This window comes from Bos javanicus, chromosome 22 (assembly GCF_032452875.1).
Source record: "Bos javanicus breed banteng chromosome 22, ARS-OSU_banteng_1.0, whole genome shotgun sequence".
In the NCBI taxonomy this organism is placed as follows: domain Eukaryota; kingdom Metazoa; phylum Chordata; class Mammalia; order Artiodactyla; family Bovidae; genus Bos; species Bos javanicus.
The window spans coordinates 21,334,742-21,361,762 of NC_083889.1; the positions used below are offsets into that span (position 1 = coordinate 21,334,742).

Here is a 27,021-nt window from a genome sequence, read left to right on the forward strand (position 1 = left end):
TCTGTTCACCATGAAAATTTTAATTCACTTTGTGAGTACAACTGGCAAAGAGGGAGTGCATTTCTATAAAGAAACCATGTCCATTTTTAGATATTTTCTAACATGTAGATGCTTTATACTCAATTTTATTTTTCAAGTGGACAATTTTTACGTTGAAAGCACAAGCTGGTGAACCTGTTCTCTCCCTCAGTGAATCAAGAGCTAAGTGAGCCTTGGTTTGAAGACCAACTGCAGTCCTTTAGACTCTTCTGCCAGTTCTCATATTTTCTTCTAAATAAACCAAATGAAATTAGCAAAAAAACAAGCATTGAGGAACTATACAACAAATGTCTTTTTTTTTTTTTTTTTGCTTGCTTTTTTTCCTCTTTTTGACCAGAAGTGACAACTGAGGAGAAGAAACAGGGAAATTTTCTGTCACAGGACGTATCTGTTATACTGCTGGACCACAGACTCTTAACCATGAAAAAAACGTTAAAAATCATCTAGTCTTGTGTTTTTAAGCCCTTTTACTTAGGAGGCCCCTTCTTCACACACCTATGTGAAAAACCATTCTGTGAAAGAATTTTAATAATAGTTCATAGGGCCTCTTACCGTGCTTTGCACTTTGCCAGAATTATCTCATTTCATCCTGTCTAAAACCTTAAAAGTGAGGTTTGTTTTTTTCCCCTTATCTTCCAATTGAAAAAGGGAAACACCAAGGGTCAGAGAGATGGCCGAGGTCATGTTGCCCTCGGTTGTGGCATGTGATATTCAAAGGCAGGGCTCCTGACTTCAGGGCCTGTGTCTCTACTTTCAGATAGAAGCAGAGTGTTTTAGTTAAAGCAGAGTGTGGATTTCATTGGCTCATTCTCCCCTTAACCCTGACTTTACCCTTGGCCACCTGGAGCGTTGTTTAAAAAACACCCAACCAAGCCTAACACTTGATAACTTAATCTGTTAGACTATCATTGACATCACTCAATGGAAAAACAGTCCTGTGCTTCTCAAATACGACCTCACTCATTTCCTCTCCTCTGCAAAGTACTTAGATGTAATTCCCCTATCATCAATATGCACATGCAATTTCATCTTTGGCTTCTTTTAACCTAAATCTATTTTCTATAAAAATTCTCACATATAAATTCAGACTTTGGACTAACCAAGTTTAACAGCTGTGTATCATTTTTATAGAATACTTAACAGAATTTCCTATTCTGTATTCCATGGAAACCTGGTTCCTGGTGATATTAATCAGATCAGATCAGATCAGATCAGTCGCTCAGTCGTGTCCAACTCTTCTCGACTCCATGAATCGCAGCACGCCAGGCCTCCCTGTCCATCACCAACTCCCGGAGTTCACTCAGACTCACGTCCATCGAGTCAGTGATGCCATCCAGCCATCTCATCTTCTGTTGTCCCCTTCTCCTCCTGCCCTCAATCCCTCCCAGCATCAGAGTCTTTTCCAATAAGTCAACTCTTTGCATGAGGTGGCCAAAGTACTGGAGTTTCAGCTTTAGCATCATTCCTTCCAAAGAAATCCCAGGGCTGATCTCCTTCAGAATGGGCTGGTTGGATCTCCTTGCAGTCCAAGGGACTCTCAAGAGTCTTCTCCAACACCACAGTTCAAAAGCATCAATTCTTCGGCGCTCAGCCTTCTTCACAGTCCAACTCTCACATCCATACATGACCACAGGAAAAACCATAGTCTTGACTAGACGAACCTTTGTTGGCAAAGTAATGTCTCTGCTTTTAAATATGCTATCTAGGTTGGTCATAACTTTCCTTCCAAGGAGTAAGCATCTTTTAATTTCATGGCTGCAGTCACCATCTGTAGTGATTTTGGAGCCCAGAAAAATAAAGTCGGACACTGTTTCCACTGTTTCCCCATCTATTTCCCATGAAGTGGTGGAACCAGATGCCATGATCTTCGTTTTCTGAATGTTGAGCTTTAAGCCAACTTTTTCACTCTCCACTTTCACTTTCATCAAGAGGCTTTTTAGTTCCTCTTCACTTTCTGCCATAAGGGTAGTGTCATCTGCATATCTGAGGTTATTGATATTTCTCCCGGCAATCTTGATTCAGGTGCCTGCAATAAAAAGTATTTTTTTAAACCAGTTTTCATATTTATATTACATGTAAAAAATATATATATTCATGATACATTTGGGAAATGGTACGTATGCCCTTCTCACAATGTCCCTCTGCACCTGCCTATCACATACACATTACAAAATTAAAGGTGATAAAAAGTCATATAAGACAGCAATGGACATGACTAGGCTTAGCAACCTGATTTAACCATAGAATCCTTTTGTATTCTATTGATCCCCTATGTATTATCCCCTATGGAGCAGATCCACTGCTCTACAGACCCAGCAGATAGAACCCCACTCTAAACCAGGTAAGCTTGGTCCTTTATCAGTGAGTGTGGGCCCTTTCTTCAAAGATGAGGAAGCGGACATTCGAGTCACACAATTAGCTAGCAACACCAGTTAGGATCATAGCTCGGGTCCCCTGATAACTTTTACAGAAATCCTTGTGATAAAATTGGCTGTTATATATGAGTACATATTCTGATATTTCCCAGCTGATGAAGAGCATGTCAGCACAATGCCCATTGTTATGGTCACCTAAGGTCACCTGGTAACCTGGTGGCCCCAAGTCTCTTTAAAAGCAACTGAATGAGCAGCTTTGCCTCCCAATCCTAAGGCGCTCTGCTGGGAGGCACCTGTAGGAGGCACACCAGTAGCTCAGAACAGCATCCCTCTGCCAAGCAGGCATGCAAGCACCACCCAGTCAGCAGCCTGATTCTACCATAGGCTTCCGGTGTTCTAGGCCCCGAAGAAAATCATGGCTTTTGGGGTTACACAGTCAGAGGGTTACAAATGAAGGTGACACAGAGCCTTGGCCAATGCTTGCTAAGGGCAAAGGGAATGTGTGGTGGGTGAAGGAATGTGGCGGTTATAAATATCAGCTAAGATCACAGACTGGCCACAGAAGCCAGGACTGTAATTAATAGTCGTGAGTGTTCTTCCTTTTTTGACATGAATATATGGGATTATATACCAACCAGTTTTCCCCCTCTTTCATTGCTCTAGACTTTTACATAAGATGTATTAATAGTGAAAGTGTTAGTCACTCAGTTGTGTCCAACTCTTTGGGACCCCATGAAGTCTGGGGGTCCCCAGGCCCAGAGACTGGAGTCCCCCAGGCTCCTCTGTCCATGGGATTCTCCAGGCAAGGAGACTACTGGAATGGGTGGCCTTCCCTTCTCCAGGGACTCTTCCTGACCCAGGGATCGAACCTGGGTCTCCTGCATTGCAGGCAGATTCTTTACCATCTGAGCTATAGGAGTTAATCTCATATTTCATTATTTAAATTACAGGATATCCAAGGGACATTGACTCACCTAGAAAAGAAACAACCCAAAAATGGACTGTGGAGGATTTGGCATCTTTCTGGATGTATGAGACAAATTGTATTATGTTTCTCATTGTTTAAGCTGCCACCTATCGAAGAAACACTGGGTTTGAGATGGGAAAGAGATGAAAAGGAGTCTAATTCAGCTAGCACTCATATGAACTTAGAAATAATACTGCCTTTGTCCGTGCAACATGATTCAGCATCCTTGAAAAGTAAGTGTGCCGGTAAGTTTCAAGGAAATTGATGCCTTTGCCCTGGAGGATTAATAACCAAGTGTCACCTGGTGGGGATGGTGGGTGGGGGACTCCCATTCTCTCAGGCTTCTTAGAACTTACAAGCAGCAGAGACTTGTTGTTGATACCAGGAGATGGTGGGGGAGGTTGTGTGCAGAAATGATTTCTGGTGCCAGGTGACTCATTTTTAAGCAACTTCCACATTTTGGCAGATGGTGCTAATGCCAGCGCTTAACGATAGAGCTGAGCAAATCAGGACGGCATGTTTCCACACTTCTCAGATGCTTATTTCTAAACAGTATGTTAAAACCACATCTCTGGCTACCTCTCTCTGCAGTGAGTCATGGAGCCTAAGTGAGGCTGCTGCCTCTGGAGTCCATGCTGGCAACGGAATCCTACAGTGAACCACACGTAAAAGATCCAGACACTCATTTTTCAGATGCTGAAAACCTCAGGCCATAGAGAACATTTACTACAGACATTTTCTGTCTTGGCCATTTCTCACATGAATACTGCCCTATTGAAAGGACCTTTACCCTCATCAAATTCTCATGTATTTCAGACAAATAACATCATTAACCATAGAACCTATGGGATAGAAGGAATTTATGGTCTTTAAGATCAGGGCAGAAATAACTCTTTGCTGAATATTTTGTGGTCCCTGTTCCGTGCTGCAGCATTGATGCTGAAACATGTCTGCCCAGGTACCCAACATATTTCCTAAGGCCCCTTCACAGACATGTGACTAGTGTTGGCCAAAAGAAAGTGAGCAGAAGTAACATGTGTCATTTCTGGCCAAAACAGTTAAGAATAGGCTATGTTATTTCTTCTCCTCTCCCCTTCGTCCTGGATACAGAGGTGCTTAAGCCTTTAAGGGATGGCAAAGCCATGCGATAAGACATGCCTGGGTCACTCAGAGCCTGTCATACTGAGTGAAGTAAGGCTCAGACAGAGAAGAAGTATCACATATGTGGAATCTAAAAAGAAATGATACAAATGAACTTACTTACAAAACAGAAAGAGACTCCCAGACACATAAAATGAACTTATGGGTTTTTGGGGGAAGGGATAGTTAGGGAGTTTGGGATGGTCATGTATACACTGCTATATTTAAAATGGATAACCAAGAAGGACCTATTGTGTAGCATATGGAACTCTGCTCAGTGTTATGTTGCAGTCTGGATAGGAGGAGGGGGTCTGGAGGAAAATGGATACATATACATGTATGGCTGAGTCCTTTCACTGCTCACCTGAAACTACCACAACATTGTTAATCGGCTACTCAGATTCAGATTCAGATTCAGATCAGTCGCTCAGTCATGTCCGACTCTTTGCGACCCCATGAATTGCAGCACGCCAGGCCTCCCTGTCCCTCACCAATTCCCGGAGTTCACTCAGACTCACGTCCATCGAGTCGGTGATGCCATCCAGCCATCTCATCCTCTGTCTTCCCCCTCTCCTCCTGACCCCAACCCCTCCCAGCATCAGAGTCTTTTCCAATGAGTCAAGTCTTTGCATGAGGTGGCCAAAGTACTGGAGTTTCAGCTTTAGCATCATTCCTTCCAAAGAAATCCCAGGGCTGATCTCCTTCAGAATGGACTGGTTGGATCTCCTTGCAGTCCAAGGGACTCTCAAGAGTCTTCTCCAATACCACAGTTCAAAAGCATCAATTCTTCGGTGCTCAGCCTTCTTCACAGTCCAACTCTCACATCCATACATGACCACAGGAAAAACCATAGCCTAGACTAGACGAACCTTTGTTGGCAAAGTAATGTCTCTGCTTTTTATACCCCAATACAAAATAAAAAGTTCAAAAGGGAAAAAAAAGAGAGAGAGAGACATGCTTGGGTCCCTGAATCACCACATGGGTGAAAGCCACCAGAAACAATCTTCATCAGATTGTTACGTAAGTAGCAAATACATTTTTACTGTGTTAAGCCTCTGAAATTGGCAGTTTAACAACTACTATAGGTAGCACTTCCCTAATTAACACAGAGACAAACTTCCATCTTCCTCTCTCCATTTAATGTTTTAACTCTCTTTAAAACTCCTCTCAGGGATATTAGTAGGAATAACCAGGAGCACTTGGTATGATGGCTAAGAATATGGACACTGGTGTCAGGCAGACGAGGCCTTGAATTTAATTTTAATATTTTTGTTGTTTTTCTCAGGTATGCAACAATGTTTATTCGTTTTTCTACATACTTAATGGTTTCATTTATTTTAAAATCTAGAACAAGCAAAAATATATTATGATCAAAATCAGAAATATAAAGCTGCAAACTTTTTTTTTTTAACTCCATTTTCAATACTAAACTAGCTACGTGTTCTTGGCCGAGCCACTTAATTTCCCTGAGCTTGGTTTCCTCATCTGTAAAATGGGCATAATAGTAGTACTTAGGTCATAATGTTGTTGAGAGAAGTCAAGGACCTCACTCACATAGTTCAGTTCAGTTCAGTTCAGTTCAGTTGCTCAGCTGTGTCTGAATCTTTGCAACCCCATGGACTGTAGCACGCCAGGCCTCCCTGTCCATCACCAACTCCCAGAGTTTACTCAAACTTATGTCCACTGAGTCAGTGATGCCATCCAACCATCTCATCCTCTGTCATCCCCTTCTCCTTCAGCCTTAAATCTTTCCCAGCCTCAGGGTCTTTTCAAATGAGTCAGTTCTTTGCATCAGGTGGCCAAAGTATTGGAATTTCAGCTTCAGTGTCACTCCTTCCAATGAATATTCAGGACTGATGTCGTTCAGGATGGACTGGTTGGATCTCCTTGCTGTCCAAGGGACTCTAAAGAGTTTTCTCCAATACCACAGTTCAAAAGCATTGATTCTTTGGTGCTCAGCTTTCTTTATAGTCCGACTCTCACATCCATACATGACTACTAGGAAAACCAAAGCTTTAACTAGATGGACCTTTGTTGGCAAAGTAATGTCTCTGCTTTTTAATATGCTGTCTAGGTTGGTCATAACTTTTCTTTCAAGGAGCAAGCATCTTTTAACTTCATGGCTGCAGTCACTATCTGCAGTGATTTTGAAGCCCGCAAAAATAAAGTCTCTCACTGTTTCCTCATCTATTTGCTATGAAGTAATGGGACTGGATGCGATGATCTTAGTTTTCTGAATGTTGAGTTTTAAGCCAACTTTTTCACTCTCCTCTTTCACTTTCGTCAAGAGGCTCTTTAGTTCTTCACTTTCTGCCATAACTGTGGTATCATGTGCTGGTCTGAAGTTATTGATATTTCTCCTGGCAATCTTGATTTCAGTTTGTGCTTCATCCAGTCCAGCATCTCTCATGATACACTCTGCATATAAGTTAAATAAGCAGGGTGACAATATACAGCCTTGATGTACTCCTTTCCTGATTTGGAACCAGTCAGTTGTTCCATGTCCAGTTCTAACTGTTGCTTCCTGACCTGCATACAGATTTGACCTGCATACAAAAGGCACTAAGTATTCAAGAAATGAAGGATTTTGTTCTTACTGGCAATATACAAGTGATCATATAACACACGCTGGTGATAATATTAAATAGATTGATAGGCAGGTTCTTGTTGTATTGTCACTTTCCAGAGGGTCAGAGGAACTGAGGCATAGAAGCAGCTTCCCTATTTAGATGTCAGGACCTTAGAAAACTGGGAGGAGTGGTTGGAATAGCAGCATAGGCCCTAGGAGACTGGGGTACCAGGAACCCAGAAGGAATTAGCATCAAAATCTCTGGGCATGAACACATCTTACTGCTCAGGGGCCCTCAGCAGAGATGAGATAGGAGCTATCGTTTCCACGATGCACAGGTGAGGTCATGTGAGACATGAGAGGATGGAGGGCTCCCAGGGTAGGTCCATCTCTGACTGAGCCTCAGGAAATGGAGCCCTCCCCCTTGGTCTCTAAGACAATCCCTGAGATGTTCTCAGGTAACTCAGAGAAGCGAAGGCTTGGGAGAATGCAGCTGGGAACTTGGGAGGGAGATGGAGCAGAGCAAGGGATGACAGGACAGGTGAGAAGCCTGCACTCCCCAGGAGAGTCAGCAGTTTATTCCTTTGGTTCCTACACCTGCTCACTGACTGCACTCGGGGCCAGGGGACCCTCTCCCTTGGTCTTTCTAGCAGAAGCGCAGTGTCCACACAGACTTCCTGCTGACCCCTCTGTCACCCTCTGCCCCAGGGCAGTCCTCCTTTGGCCTCAGGAGTCTGAAAGGAGACTCGCTCTTTCCTTCGTTTGCCCAGACTCTAAGGGCTGGAAAGCAAATGCAGATGTTTGGCCCCAAACCACGCCAGAGAAAGATGAGAACAGCCAGATCCCTGCCGGTGCCAGATGCCTCCAGCCAAGCTACTGAAGAGCCTTCACGACACTAGATCCACCAGCTACTTCTGACACCCTCTCTGAGAGAATTGGGGACAAAAAAGGAAAAGCAGAAACAGAGGCTCCCATCTAGCACCCTGGTGTCTGTCCAAGTGACACCACTTTTTTGCCTGGCTGACCTTTGGTCGTGCATTTGTATTGCTGCTGCAGTTTTCAAGTATTTTGGATCTGAACAGATGAAGGAAGGGTTTCCATCATGGGAAGGAGAATCAAGAAAATTTCAAATATAAGGCATTTTCCAGATTCCTCTCTTTATGCCAAAATAAAGTATCAATATTCACCACAGCAAGCAAGAAAGGAAGGAGGGGGGAGGGGAGTTGGAGGGAGGGAAGGAAAGAGAAGGAGCTCTTCAGAGTAAAGAGTAAATCATCTTGTGCTTACCTCAAACTCTGGTTTTCAGCACTCCCCAGACTCATGACCTGGAAGAAAATGAGGTCATGCATTAGCGCATAATTGACCTGTCCCCTCCAAACACACACCTGAAGAAACCCATTCCAGCTCTGGATGATGAGACTGAACGTTTTCTTTTATACTGAGACAAAATCTAGCTGCCTCTATTTCTCATCTTTGGTTCTCTTTCCTGTCTTGGGTCCATGTGGAACACGTCTCATCTTTCACATGTGAAAGTCCACAGTGAAAGTCTGTCCATGAGAGAGCAGAGGGAGAGGGTAAACTTCTTAAGGATTAATTCTCCTTGGGTAGCTTTCTCCTTTGCAGCAATAACAGGCAACGTCTTTCATGGTTGGTGTTCTGTTTTGTGGGATGCTAAGGAGAAGGAAATGGCAACCCACTCCAGTATTCTTGCCTGGAGAATCCCAGGGACAGAGGAGCCTGGTGGACTTTCATCTATGGGGTCGCACAGAGTCAGACACGACTGATGTGACTTAGCAGCAGCAGCAGCAGCAAAGGACTCTAAATCCTGAATCTTCCTTCCAAACTCTAGTCTTGACCTAACACTTTTACTGTTACCTCTTCTGCCTCAGGGTTCCCTAATGTGGAGCAGAGGCTACAGGCAACATTACTCAGGATAGGTAAGTCTGGTGATCAGAGCATAAGGTGTGATCCAGTTTGTCTTGGGAAGCAGAAAGAGAGCCCCCAAATGCTGAAGATGTTATATCCAGTCCACACAGGCCACAGCGACCCTTTTTCCATCATCATCAAGGCCTCATGGGTCAGACAGGAACAGGAAACCAGCAATACTTCCCTCCACCAATCCTGTCTCAACACGTGCCACTCAACCCAGCCTTCCCTAATCTCTTCACCTCTACTGAATTCTCCTTAGAGAAAACTTACTTTTCTCATATTCTCAGCCTTCTACCCCAATCTTTCCAAGATGACAGTTGTTACCTGCCCACATGACACCCTTTTACCTTTTCCTTGGTAAAAGCTTCTAAGTTTCCTTTGATGAGCTACCCTCCTTGGTCCACATGGTTCACTGAACACTGACCACACACAACTCATCATCACAGAGATGAATGGAAGACTAAGACCTGACCAAGCAGAGTCATGGGGATTGGCCCGGGGATGAAAATGGAAAGAGGGTCTACACTGTGGATTTTGCTAGAACTACTGGAATGGATATGCTATGGTTGCCAAGCTAATAGGACCTAAACCTGTAGCTGCAGACAGTCATCATTACCTGCTCTTAGAGGAAAGCCTGCCCAACATGAAGCCAATAATAGGGGGTAAGGGACCAAGAGGTGAAGAGAGACAGGCTTTGGCTTATGGCTGTTTGAGCTGAGTTTGTCTCTTGCATCCAAAAGTACTCAGAATTCTTTTTTTTTTTTTTTTTTTGACACTGCTATGTTTTCCTCTTTCTTTCTTATTTTTTAAATTATGAAAGTATGATAACACATTTACAGGAGAATTGGAAAATGCCGAACAAGGTTACATATAGTTCTGCTATATATTATAGCTATTTTTTAAGTAGATAAATTAAGATTTTTAGTTGGAGTTTCAAAATCAAACTCTCAAAAATTAATAGAATGACTATACAGAGAAGTAGAAGGCTATAGTAGACCTGAAAAGCAGTATGAACTGATCCAAGTGTATCCATAATAATGATGTATACAATTTTCACACAACAGTAGGAAAAAATTCGATTCAAATTCCCATAGACTATAAACTAGAAGACACTGAAACATATCCAGGGACATAAAACAAGGTGCAAAAGTTTCATGGTCTAAAGGTATTGAACTCATACGAAGTCTTGTTCTCTTATCAGTATATGTTACGTTAGAAATTATGTTAGAAATCAATATCAAAAGATATTTGAAAATAACCTATGTATTTTCAAGTGCTATGTGGCATCTACCAAGAGAGATCTTTGACTTAGCCACTGAAAACCTCAATAAAGTTAAAAAGACTGAAAAAAACACAGAGGGTGATAGCAGAAAAGAAAGCATTTAAATGAGAAATTACTATCAAATGAAAAGTTAATATTAAAGATACTTTTAAAAATCCCATGTATCTGGAAATTGAATGTCCACTTTTAAATTATGGGTGTATCTAAGAAGCCATAACAATGAAAATTAGAAAATATTTGTAACAGAATAAAAATGGAAAGAGAATTTACCAGAATTTGTTGCATGCAGCTGAATCTGCTCAATGCACTTAAATACAATCTAGAGTCTTGAATAAGCTATGAAAATAAATACTGGACACTAGCATAAAATCTTGTGAAATTTGAAATTCTGTACTTTAGTTAATAATATTGTATCACATATTAATTTCCTGTTTTTTTTTAAAGCAACATAGTGTTTCTTTACAGAGAAGGCAATGGCACCCCTCTCCAGTACTCTTGCCTGGAAAATCCCATGGATGGAGGAGCCTGGTAGGCTGCAGTCCATGGGGTCGCTAAGAGTCGAACACAACTGAACGACTTCACTTTCACTTTTCACTTTGATGCATTGGAGAAGGAAATGGCAACCCACTCCAGTGTTCTTGCCTGGAGAATCCCAGGGACAGAGGAGCCTGGTGGACTTCCATCTATGGGGTCGCACAGAGTCGGACACAACTGAAGCGACTTCGCAGCAGCAGCAGCAGTGTTACTTTATATTCTCAGAATTGAATTAGAAGTTTCAAACATCATTCAATTTTTAAAAATCATTAAGATAATAAATTTTCTAGACTTTTAGCAGTAATACTAGATGCCAAAATACATGAAACTATATCAAAGTTTTGCAAAATTACTCAGAATTCTGGGTGAAACTTGATCCCCATAATTCTCAAACTTTTTGGTCTCAGGACATCTTTGCACTTAAAAGAGTTTTTGTTTGTGTGAATTATTTTTATAGATATTTATCATATTATAAATTAAAATTAAAAAATTTTGTAGTGTCACTTAACAAAACTAACAACAAATTCATTAGGTGTTAATACAAATAACATTTTTTATGAAAAATAACTTTATTTTCCCAAAACAATATATTTAGTGAAAAGTATTCCCCTGTGTTACATTTTTTCAATGTTCTTGCAGTGTCTGGCTTAATAGAACGTAGCTAAATTCTCATGTATGTTTTTTCATCATGACATCGCCATATGTTGTTTTGGTTCAAGTATATGAAGAAAACCTGGCCTCACAGAGATATGTATTGTTTAAAAAGACAGGGAGATTTTAGTAGACTTTTTAGAGAGTCGCGAGTTTTCTTTTTTGGCATTTTTCCCAAAACTTGACAAGTGGTAGTTTCTTAAAGATTTGTTAAAGTGTGGGATGCGAAACTATAAAAGGAGCTTTTCATATTCTATGCAATATATATTCATGAGAGAATGAGGGTGATAAAAGGCACAGTAATATCTTAGATTTAAGAGGAAAATAGTTATGACCTTGTAGACCTCCTGAAAGGTGGTCTTTATAAAGGTGGGGAAGGGGTCCCTGGACCACACTTTGAGAACTATTGATCCACCCCAAACCTCATCAACTCTGACTCTGTGTGTGTTTTTCTTTTTTTTTTCCTTACTGGAGAATAGTTGCTTTACAATGTTGTATCGGTTTCTGCTTTTACAGAAGTGAAACAGCTATAGGTATTCATCTATCCCCTCTTTTTTTAATTTCCTTCCCATTTAGGTCACCACAGGGCACTGAGTAGAGTTCCCTGTGCTATATAATTGAGTCTCATTATCCCTGTGCTATTTAATAGATTCTCATATCTATTTTATACATACTAGTGTAATAAGTCAATCTCAATCTCCCAATGAATCCCACCTTATTTTTCTAATTTAAACTTTTTCTTTAAGATGGATTATGCCTCATGGATTGCAGGATCTCAGTTCCCTGTTCAATTCAGTTCAGTTGCTCAGTCGTGTCCAACCCTTTGTGGCTCCATGGACTGCAGCACGCCAGGCTTCCCTGTCCATCACCAACTCTCAGAGTTTACTCAAACTCATGTCGACTGAGTCGATGATGCCATCCAACCATCTTGTCATCCCCTTCTTTTCCCTCCTTCAATCTTTCCCAGCATCAGGGTCTTTTCAAATGAGTCAGTTCTTCATATCAGGTGGCCAAAGTTTTGAAGCTTCAGCTTCAGCATCAGTCCTTCCAAAGAATATTCAGGATTGATATCCTTTAAGATGGACTGGTTGGATCTCTGTGCAGTCCAAGGGACTCTCAAGAGTCTTCTCCAACACCACATTTCAAAAGCATTGATTCTTCAGCATTCAGCTTTCTTTATAATTCAACTCTCACATCTATACATGACTACTGGAAAAACCATAGCTTTGACTAGATGGACCTTTGTTGGCAAAGCAACATCTCTGCTTTTTAATATGCTATCTAGGTTGGTCATAACTTTTCTTCCAAGGAGCAAGCGTCTTTTAATTTCATGGCTGCTGTCATCATCTGCAGTGATTTTGGAGCCCCCAAAAATAAAGTCTGTCACTATTTCCACTATTTCTCCATCTACTTTCCATGAATTGATGGGACCAGATGCCGTGATCTTAGTTTTCTGAATGTTGAAATTTAAGCCAACTTTTTCACTCTCCTCTTTCATTTTCATCAGGAGACTCTTTAGTTCTTCTTCGCTTTCAGCCATAAGGGTGGTGTCATCTGCAGATCTGAGGTTAGTGATATTTCTCCCAGCAATCTTGATTCCACCTTGTGCCTCATCCAGCCCAGCGTTTCTCATGATGTACTCTGCATATAAGTTAAATAAGCAGAGTGACAATATACAGCCTAGACATATTCCTTTCCCAGTTTTTAACCAATCTGTTTTTCCATGGCCATTCTAACTGTTGCTTCTTGACCTGCATACAGATTTCTCAGGAGGCAGATAAGGTGGTCCGATGTTCCCATCTCTCGAAGAATTTTCCATCGTTTGTTGCGGTCCCCATAGTCAAAGGTTTTAGCATAGTCAATGAAACAGAAGTAGATGTTTTTCTGGAACTCTCTTGCTTTCTCGATGATCCAACGGATGTTGACAATTTGATCTCTGGTTCCTCTGCCTTTTCTAAATCCAACTTGAACATCTGGAAGTTCACGGTTCATGTACTGTTGAAGCCTGGGTTGGAGAATTTTGAACATTACTTGCGTGTGAGATGAGGGCAATTGTGTGGTAGTTTGAGCATTCTTTGGCATTGCCTTTCTTTGGGATTGGAATAAAAACTGACCTTTTCCAATCCTGTGGCCACTGATGAGTTTTCCAAATTTGCTGGCATACTGAGTGCAGCACTTTGAACAATATCCTCTTTTAGGATTTGAAATAGCTCAACTGGAACTCCATCACCGCCACTAACTTTGTCATTAGAGATGCTTCCTAAGGCCTACTTGACTTCACATTCTAGGATGTCTATCTCTAGGTGAGTGATCACACCATCGTGATTATCTGGGTCATGAAGATCTTTTTTGTATAGTTCTTTTGTGTATTCTTGCCACTTCTTCTTAATAACTTCTGCTTCTGTTAGGTCCATACCATTTTTGGCCTTTATTGTGCCCATCTCTGCATGAAAATTTCCCTTGGTATCTCTAATTTTCTTAAAGAGATCTCTAGTCTTTCCCATTCTATTGTTTTCCTCTATTTCTTTGCATTGATCACTGAGTAAGACCTTCTTATCTCTCCTTGCTATTCTTTGGAACTCTGCATTCAAATAAGTATATTTCCTTTTCTCCTTTGCCTTTTGCTTCTCTTCTTTTCACAGCTATTTGTAAGGACTCCTCAGACAACCTTTTGGCCTTTTTGCAATTCTTTTCCTTGGGGATGGTCTCGATCCCTCCCTCCTGTACAGTGTCAGGAACCTCCGTCCATAGTTCTTCAGGCACTCTGTCTATCAGATCTAGTCCCTTGAATCTATTTGTCACTTACACTGTATAATCTTAAGGGATTTGATTTAGGTCATACTTGAGTGGTCTACTGATTTTCCCTACTTTCTTCAATTTAAGTCTGAATTTGGCAATAAGGAGTTCATGATCTGAGCCACAGTCAACTCCCAGTCTTGTTTTTGCTGACTCTGTAGAACTTCTCCATCATTGGCTGCAAAGAATATAATCAATCTGATTTCAGTATTGACCATCTGATGATGTCCATGGTCAGTTCCCTGACCAGGGATTAAACCCAGGCCTTAACAGTGACAGTACCAAGTCCTACCCACTGGAGCACCAGGGAAGTACCTAACTTAAACTTGTGATCTGAAGAAGAGGGAACTGATTTGGCTCATTCAGTCACCCTTCAAGAAGAAAATTCACGTGTACCCCAGTGTTCATCGCAGCACTGTTTATAATAGCCAGGACAGGGAAGCAACCTAGATGTACATCAGCGGACGAATGGATAAGAAAGCTATGGTACATATACACAATGGAGTATTACTCAGACATTAAAAAGAATACATTTGAATCATTTCTAATAAGGTGGGTGAAACTGGAACCTATTATACAGAGTGAAGTAAGCCAGAAAGAAAAACACCAATACAGTATACTAACGCATATATATGGAATTTAGAAAGATGGTCATGATAACCCTGTATGCGAGACAGCAAAAGAGACACAGATATATAGAACAGTCTTTTGGACTCTGTGGGAGAGGGAGAGGGTGGGATGATTTGGGATAATGGCATTGAAACATGTATAATATCATATATGAAACAGATCACCAGTCCAGGTTCAATACAGGATACAGGATGCTTGGGGCTGGTGCACTGGGATGATCCAGAGGGATGGTATGGGGAGGGAGGTGGGAGAGGGGTTCAGGATGGGGAACATGTGTACACCTGTGGTGGATTCATGTTGATGCATGGCAAAACCAATACAATATTGTAAAGTAATTAGCCTCCAATTAAAATAAATAAATTTATATTTAAAAAATAAAAAAAGAAGAAAATTCACATTAGTTATTCAGCTAATAGTGCTGGGTCTCCCTGTGTTCTGGGCACCATGGTGGAGCTGGGAGTACAGTGGTGAGCAGTGGACTCTACCCTCAAGTTGCTGGCAGCCAAGTGTGGCTTACAGACATTAATCCCAATATCAGTTTACAAACTGGGGTCCTTATGTGAAGGAAACAACAAAAAGTTCGGAAGTGGTAAGGGATTGATTCCTTAAAGAAGCAACTTTTAGGAGATAACGGAATAAGGAGTCATTCTGTGAAGGCATGTGGAGGAGGGAAAGCCTCGTGCTCTAGGCAGAGGCCATGGCATGTGAGATATCTTAGCCAAGGAGAAGAGGCAGGAAGTCAGCCTCCCCAGAAAGCAAAGGTAGAGACCACGGTGTGGAACAGTCTGGAGAGGTAGATGGGGGTCATCTGTTAGACCCGCTGCTTGCAAAGCACCATCTCATTGGCTGCTGGCCCACCTACAGAAGACTGCCTTTGGGTCTGACACCTAGTCCAAGCAGCTGGATCCAAGGTGCAAAATCATGAGGTGGCCCACACATAAAGGACCCCTGGGAAGGGACTGGGAGTACTGCAAACACTTCTGGAGGAGCCATGATCTCCTCTAAATACAAATTCTGGGAACTTCCCTGGTGGTCCAGTGGTTAAGAATCCTTGCTACCACTTCAGGGGGCATAGGGTCAATCCCTGGTAGAGAAGCTAAGATCCCATATGCCACAAGGCCAAAAGTATAAATAAATAAATATTTTTTCCCTTTTCTTTGCAGGAAAGCTATGACAAACATAGACAGTGTGTTAAAAAGTAAAGACATCATTTTGTTGGCAAAGGTCCATATAGTCTTTCCAATAGTCATGTACAGTTGTGAGAGCTGGACCGTAAAGAAGGAAGCCTTGAAGATCTGCGTTTGCTGGTCATCTATGCTTGATTTTCAGTAGGAACACTGTCACAGATGGGACTCCCAAGAGGCAGATTCTGGGATGAAGACTGGTAGCAGCATGACTATTAGGTTTTGGAGACGAGACTTGTGAAAGGGAAGGGACAGAAGCAGGGTTGGACGGAGGGAAAAGCTGACCCATAAGGTGGGCTTAGAGGTCTCAGTTAATCTCATGGGCAGCTCTGAAGCTGTGCTGGCCCTCCAGAATTGTCTTGATTTGCATCAAGAGGGTCAGCTTTAAACCCTCACATTTCCTAGTCACTGGATGTGCATTGCCTCCCCATGACCTTGGAAGGAAGTGTGACCAAGCAAGGCAGTTTTCTTCAATTAATATGATCCCCAAAGCAGGATGACAACAGATGGCTGTCTTTCAGCATCATTCCCATCTCCTGGGGCAGAAGGAGGATCTGAGTGGAGCATCCCAGCACACTCAACCCGCAACAAGAATCACAGTGGTGTTTGTGAGGACAGCAGTGGCTGGACTGAGTTCCAGTGCTGGCTTTTTATAAACAAAGCACACATAAAAACTTGCAGTTGATGAGCTGGGTGCACACTTCCTGTCAACACACATAAAAACTTGTAGTTGATGAACTGGGCGCACACTTCCTGTCCCCTCCACCTTATCTCATAACTGTTCTCCCTCACCCACCTAACTCCTTAATGCAGGTCAGATTAAGGAATGATCTTCTGTGTGCTCGACTAGAAGATCTGTTTCGTGAGCATAGAAACTGTGTTGTTCATCTTTGTATATTCAGAGCCTGGAACACAGCAGACCTAAAAATATTTGCTGAAAACAGTGGATGCTTGAGGACCAGGGAGAGTGCATACATTGGTTTGCCAAGGCTGTTGTAACTAACCACCACAAACAGGGTGGCTTAAACTATAGTAATATATTTTCTCACAGCTCTAAAGGCTACAAGTCTGTCAGCAGGGTTGCTGCTGCTGCTGCTAAGTCGCTTCAGCTGTGTCCAACTCTGTGCGACCCCATAGACGGCCTCCAACCAGGCTCAGGGTTGGTTTCTCCTAAAACGTCTCTTCTCGGTTTGCAGATGGCTGTCTTCTCCCTCTGTCTTCACGTGGTCTTTCCTCGGTGCATGTGTGTGTCCAGATTTCTTCATCTTTAAAGGACACCAGTCTCACTGGATGAGGGCCCACCCTAATGACCTCATTTTACCTTCATCACCTCTTTAAAGAGCCTGTCTCCAAATACAGTCACATTCTGAATTGCTGGGGGTTAGGACTTCAGCATACAAATTTTGGGGGAAATGATGCAACCCATAACAAACATAACAGCCCATGACAATGTGGAGACACAGAAAGGCTACACTGTGAGTTTTTTTCTCAGAAGCATCACTGTATCACCCTAAAGAAGAGGAAACCTAAAACCAACCAGCATGGTTTTAGTCTCTACCACGTACCAGGCATTATGCTGATGCTTCACACGCAACATCTTATTTCTCCTTGTCTGTTGAGGCAGGTGGCATTACGCCCATTTTACTGACAAGAAGACAGAGGCTCTGAGACCTTCATGAGTTACTCAAGGCCAAAGGGAGAAGCTAGTACTTGAACCCAGATCCCCTGACTCTTAAGTCCACACAGTTAACCATTTCTGGAAAGTGTCACTTGTTTATCTTCACAGCTTCCTCACCCCATGATTTAAAATGCGAACATCCCGCCTCAACAGAGCCTCAATTAGTTTAATTACATGGTATTCCGTGAAGTTCTCTCTAAGTCACCTGTAGCCCTCTCCAAGGAGAAGGGAACCATCTGGGAAAAGAACAGAAACCCAGATGTTGCTTGCATTCAGGGTAAATAAGCCTGAACAAACAGTTCTTTTTGGTCTCAGCACTGTCAAGTCTAATGCCATAGTCCCCTCCCTGAAACTTAAAACAAAATTCAGAACTTACTTCATTCTCTGTTTCATTAGCTTGGCATAAGTCCAACTTAAGGTTAACCAATTGAAGACTGAGAAAACTGCAGCCAATTACCCTGAAAAATATGCTAAGCCTGAACAGATTTATTCAACGTTGCTTAGGGGGTGGCTTCACAGGATGGAGGCCAAGATTTCTCATCTGCTTGGCTTTGCCTCTGATTATTCATTGACTGGGATGACTCTTTTACCATAAGCTGATATAGTCTCCCATCTCAGAGAGAGGGTGAAAAAAATACAAAACACCACACTGACTGATTCATTCCAAACAGATTTTTTTAAGAGAGACAGACCTGTGGTGCTAATGAATATTCCCTGTTTTTCCTTTTGAATTCACAGCAGGAGATTAATGAAAAATTTAGCAATGGGTGTGCAGGTGGAATGTTCCACAGATTCTAGTGGGTGTATATCCAAACACACATTATAACTGCCTGTTATAAGCCAGGCATCTTGCTAGAAGTCCTCTCAAATAATTTACTTTAACTTGCATAAGATCCCATAGATATGTGTTATCATCCCCCTTGCACAGGTGAAGAAATTAAGCCTTTAAAATGGTGTTATTCAAGGGACTTCTCTGGTGGTCAGGTGGTTAACACTGTGTCCAATGCAGGGGACATCAGTTTGATCCCCGGTCAGGGAACTAAGATCCCACATCCCTTGTGGTATAGCCAAAAAAAATCCAAACAAAGAACTCTGCTATTCAATACAGCAGTCTTTAACTCAGGTGGATATTTAAACTTATAAGAACTATAGTATGATATCCCTTATATGTGGAATCTTAAAAAAATCATACAAATAAACTTACAAAACAGAAAGAGACTCACAGACATAAAATGAACTTACGGTTACTGGGGTAAGGGATAGTTGGGGAGTCTGGGAAGGTCATGTACACACTGGGGTATTTAAAATAGATAACCAACAAGGACCTATTGTATAGCACATGGAACTCTGCTCAGTGTTATGTGCCAGCCTGGATGGGAAGGGGGTTTGGAGGAGAATGGATACATGTATATGGATGGCTGAGTCCATTCACTGTTCACCTGAAACTACCACAACATTGTTAACTGGCCATGCCCCAATACAAAATTGGTAAAGAATCTGCCTACGATGCAGAAGACCAGGGTTTGATCCCTGGGTCGGGAGGATCCTTTGGTGAAGGGAATGGCAATCCAGTCCAGTATTCTTGCCTGGAGAATCCCATGAGCATAGAAGTCTGGCAGACTACAGTCCATGGGATCGCAAAGAGTTGGACATGACTGAACAACTAACACACAATACAAAATAAAAAGTTTATACAGTTTGAAAAAAATAATTAGAATTTTAAAAGTCAGATTCTCAGTTCCACCAGCCACATTTCAAGGGCTCAACTGTCAGGGGTGGCTAGTGGCACCACACTGAACAGAAGAGACAGAACATTTCCAACAACACAGAAAGTTTTGTTGGATGTGCTACTCTAGACTCGAGGGGCAAGAGCCTTGCCATCTGCTTACGCAAAGGTGAGATTCCAAACCAGCTCTCTCTGCTCCAAACCCACTATGCCACCACACCCGTGGCATCTGTGGTCTCCTGCTTAGCTCTGGAGGGCAGCAACCCTGACCTGGATTTCTTTCATACTCTCCTGCCAGCTTACACTAGAAACGAAAGACTTACTCTGGCCTGAGGGTGTGTTGGAAAATGCCCAGAAATGACCAGCAGGTGGTGTGCATGTCTCACGTGTCATAAGAGTGTGTCATTCTCAGAGGCATTTGCATTAGCCACACACTTGTTCTGTGGCAAGACATGGGCTATAGATGAAATTGGAATTGTTCTCTCTCTTCCCCTTGATTTAATTTCTTTTTCTTATTACTCAGAAACTTTGTGATAAAGACATTTAGAAAGTGGAAAATACAGCCACTTTCCAATGTCAGCTCCCTTGGCTTTAAATAATATCTAAATGCGGATACCCACCATCCCTGAATCTCTTAATGTGTTTATCCAACTGCCTACTTGGCATCTGAAGTGGGTGTCAAAAATTCATTTTGAAATGAAATTTGACCAAAAAGGAACTCTCACTTCCCTGACCCCTCTGTGTCCCAAACTTGCTCTTCTCTCATCTTCCCTATTTCTAGAAATAGTACCACCATGCCCAAAGTTGCTCAGGTCCAAATCTTAGCCAGTGTGCAAAAGAGTACACACACACACACACACACACACACACACACTACATCATCTCATAAGCAAACCCTGGTGATTCCACCTTAGGAGACCTTGAATCCATTTACTTCTGTGTTCACAACATCTCCCTCTACCAAGCTGTCATCCTCTCTTGCCCAAACAACTACACGGCTCCTAACTGGTCCCCATGCTTTGACCATTGTCCTTCTCCAAAGAGATCTTTCATTCAACAAAGAGATCATATAAAACCACATAGGAGCACGTCACCCCCTTTAGAATAAAATCCAAGCTCTTATCAGGAAGTTTAAGACCTTTCAAGGTCAGGATCCTGCCTCCCAGGGCTTTTTTGGTTGGTCATTAGTCTCTCACACTTTCTGTGGTTCCTCAAGCACACCAAAGCTCTCTTTGACCTCAGGCCATTGCATGATCTCTCATCTCCTTTTAGGGGAGATGAGGGCCTCCAAGAAGCCTTTCCTGATTACTCTATCTAAAGTGGTCTCTTCTTCTAGTGTCTAGACCATCACACTATTTTATCCTTCAGAATGCTGACCCTGATTGTAAATCAGGTGATAGTGTTTCCTTATTTGTTCACACTAGAATATAAATTTTTGTTCTCCACTGTAAGTTGGACTCAAAGCTAGCAACTTCAAAGTTTCAATGTGTTTCAAGAGAGGAGGGGAAGATGGCATTCATAAGAACTCATGTACCGGAAGGCATGAAAGAAAGTATTAGTCGCTCAGTTATGTCCAACTCTTTGTGACACCAAGGACTGTAGCTGGCCAGGCTCCTCTGTCCATGGAATTCTCCAGGCAAGAATACTGGAATGGGTTACCATTCCCTTCTCCAGGGGATCTTCCTGACCCAGGGATAGAACCGGCGTCTCCTGCATTGCAGGCGGATTCTTTACCATCTGAGCCAGTATCTGAAGTCATATTTTCCATTAAAATCGTCCTCCTGTCTTTCTTCAGAACATCTCTGGCATTCCTGCATTGGAATTTCCTTCAGAGCCAGGCTAGTGAAAACATTTGACGGCAACAGGGTTCTGTAACATCAGCAGGGCAGGCTTGAGCTAAATGATCCTCGCTCAGCTATTGATCAGGCCACCGTGGGCCCCTCCCCAAAGCAAGCAACCGTTAGCAAGAGCAACTGCCAACCAGCAACCGTTAACGGCCCCACTCAGTCATTGGTCAGTGCCACAGCGGGCCCCTCCCCTCCCCTTCCGTGTATAAAAGGAGCCCCAAATTAGGGCTGAGAGGGGATATTTTTTGGGACCCTAGTCTGCCATCATCTGGGTCTGCTAGCTTTCCAGTTACAATCGTTATTCCTTGTTCAAACATCGTCTCCCAATTTACTGGCCTGTCGTGAGGTGAGTGGAACAAGCTTGGGCTCAGTAACAGTTCTAAGTGGACTGTGATACAGAAACAGAATGCATTTTAGAACAGTATTGTGATAGCATCTCATTTTTCAAGCTGAAGAAACACATGAAACTTTCCCTTTCCCTGAGCCTACCTCCCTCACACACACACATCTTCTATGGAAACATGGTTGCCCCTTGGTATCCATGGGCTATTGATTCCAAGACGTGGACACCGAGATCCATGGATTCTCGTGTGTCCCTTCTATAAAAGATAGTCGGCTCCATATCCACGGACTCCTCATGCACCATTAGACTCGCTCTCTGGTTAGCTGAACGCCCCAATGTGCCTGGAGGATGTGGAGTTGTTGTTCCTTAGTTGCTCAGTCCTGTCTGACTCTTTGAGACGCCATGCCTGCCAGGCTCCTCTGTCCACGGGATTTCCCAGACAAGAATACTGGAGTGGGTTGTCATTTCCTTCTCCAGGGAATCTTCCCAACCCAGGAATCAAACTCGCCTCTCCTGCATTGGCAGATGAATTCTTTACCACTGAGGGACTAGAGAAGCCGTATGTCTGTATTTTGAGTCTGGAAGGAGACTCACTAAATTGTTATCAGTGTTTACTGTAAGGAGATAAGAACTTTCAAAATCTGCCATTACTCCTCTGAAAGTAGGATTCCCAAGAGAATGGATAGAGTGCAGAAGGACTAATTTTTAACTGAAATGCATCATCTCGGGCTGATCCACTAGTCACAGCCCCCAGTCCCCTCTTATTGGAGTGGGTGGTAGCATAGCATCTTTTAAATGTGTTCACTGACATCCAGAGGAGGAAGTTCCATTTTCTGGTCCAGTACACACTGCTATATTATTTAAATACAGTATGATAACATGGATTGATTTAGTTCATGTCACATGTTTGCCAAATTCGGTTCATCTTAATACTGATTACCTACTATTGTTGTGCACTAAGAGCTGGGGTGAAGAGGCAAAGATAGATCAAACACAACCTCTGCCCCCAGATCTTACAGCCCGTGACCAAGAATATCATCCCCTAGCTTGATCACCCGGCTTGGCCATGACAATTTGGCCTGAAAAACCGTTGGCTCTTTTCAAATACCAAAATCTTCCTTAATAAGCAAAACCCTAGGAGCTTCTCAAGGTGGGGTGGGGGACAGGGCGTGGGCAGAGCGCAAATAAAACCCCGCCTTGTTTCTGAAGATACTTCCAAGAGAAGAATAGGAAAGTCTTTGGAGAAAAAAATATCCAATAAAGTAAATTCTTAATTACTGAGGAGGCTTGGATGGGGCAATTATATATTTTCTCTATAAATTCTTGTGCCAACATTAGGAAATCGATCTCATTTTCTTAAAACTATAGTTCAAAATTCCACCATAACCCCTTTTTCTTAAAACAATGTTTTTGTAACATTGTCCTTACTTTCCTGAATTGCAGTTCACAGCTGGTATAATCTACCTACAAACAATTTCTAAAAATCAATGTACTGTTTTGTCACATAAGGGAGATACAAAAAATAGAGTTTACAGTATAATTATTTTGTAACATGAAAATGCTCAGATGATTCATGAATAGGTGAGTAGCCAATGTTTGGACCTATTTTTAAGGATTACATCTGAATTTCAGAGGAATTAGACCATATTTGACTGAATGTTGTTGACCCTTTTGTTTTATATATGCTATTTCCAAATAAGGGCTAGAGAGGCATACGCAGACTCTCCATGAATGAAACAGCTATAAATGAAAACTGATGTAACCATGTGGCCCTAGTGACTCAGATTCCGAATGTGATACTGCGTTCATGACGTCATTTTCAAAATGGCGAACAACTCTTGGTAAAGTGCGGAGCCTTCCTTCCATTTATACAGAAGTAGCATTCCTAGGTGGAGAAGGAAATGGCAGCCCACTCCAGTGTTCTTGCCTAGAGAATCCCGTGGACAGAGGAGCCTGATGGGCTGCTGTCCATAGGGTCACACAGAGTCGGACGCAACTGAAGCAACTTGGCAGTGGCAGCGGCATTCCTAGGAAGCATGGTGCCTACTAAAACCATGCTTGTGTTTATATGAAAAAAAAAAAAAGGAACAGTTAAGATATGCGCTCAAATAATTAAAAAAAAAATAAGTTCTTAATCTATATCATTGTGGGGGGTTGCATTTCAAATCTTGAGGGGACACAGGACAGCTCTTTGCCCCACAGTTCTGTCTCATACTGGTCCTCAAAGCCAGGAGGATGTGAGACTTCCTCATCTCCATCCCCACAGCACTGCAATCCTTGTGAAAACTAAAAGCACTGTCACCAGGAAACACCCTCTAAGGATGATGCCATCCGCTTTGAGAAACACTTCCTTGAAGACACAACTCTTAGGAGAACTTCAGGCCTTCGGGTCATTCTTTGGGTTACTACAGTGCCTACTGTGTCCCCGTCACCCAGTTGGGAGTCAAAGTGTCAGCAGCAGGCCAGTGGAGGGAACTGGGCCAGCAGATGGCAGGGACCGAGAGAAGCCCTGCCTGTGAGAACAGGAAGGCGAGCTGCAGCCACAGGGAAGCATGGAGTGTGGAGTACCCACAAGACATCCATAAGACAGGGCCCCAGCTGTGGAAGAATCACAGTCTAAGGACACTTCCAAAAATTCAGAAAAAGGAGTGGAAGATGCTGGTTAAAAACCTGGGCCTTGGGATCAGACAGGTTCAAATCCCAGCCTTGCCACCACTGACAAGTGTCGCTTTGGGCCAGTCGCTTAGCTCCTCTTTGACTCAATCTCCTCATCTCTAAAATGGGCACCAGTGGCAGTCGCTACTGCATGGGGTTCTTCTGGGGACGAGATAGGATCAGAGCGACGAGGCTGAGCATACTGCCTGGTGGCCTGCAAGCTGCTCCCGAGCAGGACTCTGTCTAGGTCTGCTCCCCTTTGTACCCAGAGAACTTGACCCAGAGAAACCACAGTTCAGCCCTGGTCCAGTGAGCCAGCTCTGAACCAGCGCTGTGAAAGGCAACCATTCCCACTGTCCTGAAGGGACCAGTACTGGGGGCTGGGGTAGGAAGTGGGGACTTGGTTCTTTACTGGGTCGTCAGATCACGGGCAATGCAAGAGGAAGCCAAATGACCTGGGTAACACTGCACCAGGGCTCCCAGACTCTCTGAGTGAGGACCGCTGTGGTCTCAGTGCTCAGGGGGCCGCTGAGCTCCCAGGAAAATGGCAGGCAAACCTACCACAGGCGAGCGAGGGCAGCAGAGCCAGACAGCCACAGGGAGGAGGCCCGAGCCAGAGCCGGAGGAACGCACTGGCCTGCAGACCCGCAACCCCATGACAGTTCCCCTCTGGGAGCTGTACATGTCAGAGCTAAAAGGAGCCATGCAAAGTGAGAGGAAAGCAGGCCAGCCTTGTCTCCTCTGCCCCACCCCCGCACCAGCTCCAGGCCACGTCTCTCTTCCCTCTGCGTGCTGGACTCCAGCCACGCTGGCCATTTCCTCGTTTCTTGAAAACGCTGAGCTCCTCCACGCACATCCCCACCAGACGCTCTTTGCTTGACTGATTTCTGCTCACCCTCCATTTCTCAGTTCAAACATCACTTCCTGGGAGAGGCTTTCCCTGAACTCCCAGACCAGGTACAGTGGCCCTCTCCCTCACTCTTATCCTTACTGCCTCCAGCCTTTTCGTTCCTCGCATCTATTGCAATGACAATTTTGGTGGTAAAAAAAATCTGCTCAATGTCTGTCTCTCCAACTAGATTAGACACTCCTGAGAGCAAACACTCCATCAAGTCCATGACCCCATATCCTGCGGTATGTAGCCTAGCCCTGGTACATGGTTACTGCTCAGTAGATATCAGGGGAAAGGAGAAGGGACCCTGAAACTCAGAGCAGGGTCACTGGGTTTGTCCTGAAAAATAATCAGATCCACAGACAAACTCAACTACTGACATTCCCCAATTGAATATTCATTTTGCAGCAATTCCTCACTCTATTTCAAAGCCTACCCCACAGCAAAAATGAATACCATCCTCTCCCCTCAAACACAAGTGACTGGTAGCAAGTACTTGGATTGGTGTCCCCACCTCCCTGCTGTCCAGCAAGATGCCATGAGTGATGTTAGGTACACCATCCCTTTGATCTTGCTAGTGAGAAAATACGTTCAGGACTAAATCCCAGGCAGAAATGAAAGCTGGAGGTATATTCCATATCCTGTGATAAATCATAATGGAAAAGAATATGAAAACAAATGTATTAATATATAATGTGTAACTGAGTCATTTTGTTGTACAACAGTAATTAACATACTACTTCAATTTAAAAAACTGAAAAAACAGGCTTTTTCCCTGTGCACTCCACCATCCTGCCACCCTTTGAAATCTGACGAGTGAGACACCTGAGCAGCTTTTCTGACCCATGGTCAAGAAATCGTAGTTTGTTTCTAGAGGTCACTTCATTCTTTGCTCTTTGGTTTTTTTCTGTATCATCACTCATGGGAAGCTCAGATCCTTTTAGGGGCTTACAGAGTTCAGGCAGAGAACAGCTGGCCTTAGAAAGCCAGCTCTTTCTGAAGGAAGAGAAATGGCAATTTCCTAGCATTTCACTTGTAATAATTCATTAGTGAAGTCGCTCAGTCGTGTTCGACTCTTTGTGACCCCATGGACTGTAGCCCACCAGGCTCCTCCATCCATGGAATTTTCTAGGCAAGAGTACTGGAGTGGGTTGCCGTTTCCTTCTCCAGGGGATCTTCCCAACCCAGGGATCAAACCCGGGTCTCCAGCATCGCAGGCAGAGGCTTTACCTTCTCCCAAATCTCTGAATCCTCATTCTGAACTAACAAGTATGTTGTTAATTGCTTTACATAAATGACTCTATTTAATCCTTCCAGTCCCTCCAGGGAATGCTAATATCCTCTTCATTTTACAGATGAGGAAAACTGAGGCCTAGAAATTTGAAGTAACCTTCAGACTCACCCGACCAGCAAGAGGTGACCGTGACACCAAACCTCCGTCTCTTTGCCCTCACAGCCTGAACTCTTAAGTGCTGCACTTTGTTGCAAGAATAATTGCAACTTACAAGGTACTTTGTTCAGTCAATTAATGAAGCAATAACACTAGTGAGAATAATCATAGCTAAGTGTTGAATGCAGGTTCCCTGCTATTGTTGTTACTGTCATTATAATATGACTCACGATTTAGAAATAATGTTTTGAAGGGAGGTATAGGCCATCCCTCTGAAGATTCTTTCCTCTTTGTCCTCTGCCCGGGGTCTGGCCACAGAGGCCGCTGTGTGTGTACGACTTGGGCATTCATCAGCTGAGGTGGCCGTTGCCCAATTGCTCAGTTCCCCTTGGGT

At 43.1% G+C, this 27,021-nt stretch overlaps 2 long non-coding RNA genes across 2 annotated transcripts in view; one reads left to right on the forward strand and one right to left on the reverse strand.

Annotated features, from left to right (window-relative positions):
- Positions 1–26,727, reverse strand: LOC133235186 (uncharacterized). Its single transcript, XR_009732466.1, has 3 exons — positions 26,640–26,727; positions 8,378–8,415; positions 1–2,065 (listed from the first exon to the last, which is right to left on the reverse strand). It is a non-coding gene; the product is annotated as an uncharacterized LOC133235186 (long non-coding RNA).
- LOC133235184 (uncharacterized) overlaps positions 21,519–27,021 on the forward strand; it is a 59,959-nt gene continuing 54,456 nt past the window's right edge. Inside the window, exons 1-2 of the long non-coding RNA XR_009732464.1 lie at positions 21,519–21,693; positions 26,593–26,745. This is a non-coding gene — a long non-coding RNA (uncharacterized LOC133235184). The remainder of the gene's footprint in view (positions 21,694–26,592; positions 26,746–27,021) is intronic.